Source organism: Triticum aestivum, chromosome 5A, assembly GCF_018294505.1.
Source record: "Triticum aestivum cultivar Chinese Spring chromosome 5A, IWGSC CS RefSeq v2.1, whole genome shotgun sequence".
In the NCBI taxonomy this organism is placed as follows: domain Eukaryota; kingdom Viridiplantae; phylum Streptophyta; class Magnoliopsida; order Poales; family Poaceae; genus Triticum; species Triticum aestivum.
The window spans coordinates 412,353,551-412,356,088 of record NC_057806.1 but is presented as its reverse complement, the minus strand read 5'-3'; the positions used below and the strand labels follow the sequence as shown (position 1 = coordinate 412,356,088).

The 2,538-nt window shown below is 40.9% G+C and overlaps 1 long non-coding RNA gene across 2 annotated transcripts; it reads left to right on the top strand.

Moving 5' to 3' along the window:
- Positions 1–6: 6 nt before the first annotated feature.
- LOC123107022 (uncharacterized) lies at positions 7–2,281 on the top strand. 2 transcript variants are annotated; one of them, XR_006451570.1, is made up of 6 exons: positions 7–714; positions 958–1,065; positions 1,159–1,308; positions 1,402–1,480; positions 1,570–1,636; positions 1,713–2,281. It is a non-coding gene; the product is annotated as an uncharacterized lncRNA (long non-coding RNA). The 2 variants fall into 2 exon arrangements; XR_006451569.1 differs by having other exon boundaries at positions 7–1,065.
- The last annotated feature ends 257 nt before the right edge of the window (positions 2,282–2,538 follow it).

The window sequence follows — 2,538 nt, the reverse complement described above, 5'->3', positions numbered from 1 at the left end:
TATTGTTCTTATCTTCCTGTTTGTGCCCCTTTCTATGTCTGTTTCTTGTGTGCAAGCGCTCCATTCTGTGTGTGTGACTGTCTGACTTTTTTGCGTGTGTTGCTTGACAATGTGTGTGTGTGTGGCTTGACTGTGTGTGACTTGAGGGTGAATATGTGTGTGGCTTGACTGTGTGTGTGTGCTTGACTCTCTGTGTGTGACTCTGTGTGTGTGTGTGTGTGTTTGACTGTGTGAGTATTGCATTTGCCTGATGGTGTGGTTTGTATGCTTTTTTGAATGATTGGTTGTGTATAACATGTGTTTTATATTGTTGCGGCCTAACACTGCCTTTGCCGGTCCCAAGCTCGGGTGTGAAAATGTGGAGGGAGCTGCAGTTACCTTCTTTGTATTGTTTGCATTACGAGTGTCGATAGAAATTACACAGTTTAGGTTACTGTCCTAATCGAATAGTGAATCTTCACATAATTTGGTAGCAAGTGATTCAAGCTTTAAAATGCATCCTTCCTTGCTAGTTGTACGAGGTCAGTGTTTTTCTTATACGATACCAAAGGAAAGCGAGTAGCTAAGAATTTAGGCCTATAAGGGTTTGATATATTTTTTTTACTTCTGTGCATGATTTTTTAGGTGGAGAGGTCTGCACGTACAAGACGTTTTGGATGTTTTGGAGTCCACCGCTTTGACTGTCTCCTGATGCTCTGACTATTTCCATCTTAGGTGACGTGTGCTTTCTGTTTTTGATTGTGTCTCCTTGTTTGCCACATATCAGTTTTGTATGTCGGATTGTTTGGGCCGATTTTTCTGGGCTCTTCTCATGGTACGAGTGGTCCTTTCTTTTTTCTTCTACTGCCTATAAATAAGCTATTCTGGAGGCCTTATTTCTCGGTTTCTAGATTCTTTGCTTTGGGTTCGTGATAAGGGTTCTTGCAGTTTCGTGTGCTGATCGGCTGCCTTCTTCAGTTCGTGCTTCTGGTCGATCTGTTCCAAGTCGCTCCGAATATATTCCTGGTGCTACTTCTGGCGGTGGATCTTCTAGTCGATCTGTTCTAAGTGCCGCTCAATATCCTGGTACGTTTTGCTTAATTGTCTTTTTTTCTGTTGTGTGTGATTTTGCTGCTATATGCGCTATGTTCATATTATTATTGCATTTTCTGTGGTTAGTTTTGGATCCTAATGAAGCGCACCGGTGTCGGCATGAGATTCGATGCGGGAAGCATCCTATTTATTTATACAACCACGGTCCATTGGCTGGAGTCGAGGAAATTCTCAAGCATAAAACGACATCTTCTTACTCAACATAATTTTAAAGAAGTTGGTATTGAATTTATGGATTTGTATAGCTACCTGATCCCGGTATATGAAATTGAGCCTCTTGAGAAAATTACTGATGTACAAAATTGACAGACAGGATGAAGTCGAAGCGGCACGGATGGCAGCAATCAACAAGGAAATTAAACGTGTGTTGACAGAAGTTCTTTTGAAGGTTTGTCATTGCATGGCTAGGTTTAGCAGAACATGTACTTCTGTTCTAAATTCAGCAAGACTGCCATTTCTTACTTTTGTCATTTCCAGGTTTCTGATGATCTTTTTAATGAGATCACGGCCAAAGTTATGAATGAAGATGATTCATCAGCTGAACGTGAGTGAGTTATACTTAAAACTTAATGCAAATAGGTAAGTTAGTTGCATTGCTGATTATCGCCTGTGTGTTGCAGCAAATGAGACCACTGGTGTCTCTAGCTCAAAGGAGCTTGGTCTAGGAGAATCAGAAGTCAAGACCACAACTGTATTGGTCGTTCTGATGATACTGGGCTAAGTTCTCCTAAAGGTGCTTTCTTGGTCATGCTAATTATGATTCAGATGATGATGATGGTAAGGGTTTAATTCCAAATTTATCATCTGAAATTAAAGTTGGTGCAGCTCATCCTAAAGAAAGTAAGTTCTTGAAAAACACAAAGTGGACATGGTTTCCCAAAATTTATTTTCTAAAGAAGGAAGAGCTAATTATTAACTTTCTGAGTTTACTTCGGTCTTGCATGTACTAGCTTTCTGTTTTTGCCCCTATCTATGTCTGTTTCTTTCCATTTCTTGTGTGCACGTGCTCCATTGTGTTTGTGTGTGTCTGACTGTGTGTGTGATGTGCCCCTAACTCTGTTTCTGTCTGTTTCTTGTGTTCAAGTGCTACATTGTGTGTGTGATGTGCCCCTATCTATGCATGTTTCTTGGGTGCAAGCGCTTGATTGAGTGTGTGCTTGTGACTGTGTGTATTGCATTTGCTTGATGGTGTGGCTTGTATGCTTTGCTGAGTGATTGGTGTGTTTTGTGTTGTTGTGGTTTAACACTGCCTTTGCCGGTCCCAAGCCCGGATGCGAAAATGTGGAGGGAGCTGCAGTATTGTTTGCCTTAGAACTGTTGATTGAAATTACTCTCCTAATCGAATAGTGAATCTTCACATAATGTCGTAGCATGTGATTCAAGCTCTGGAATGCATCCTTCCTTGCTATGAAAAATCTAGCAAGTGTACTTGTCTAGAATTTGTCC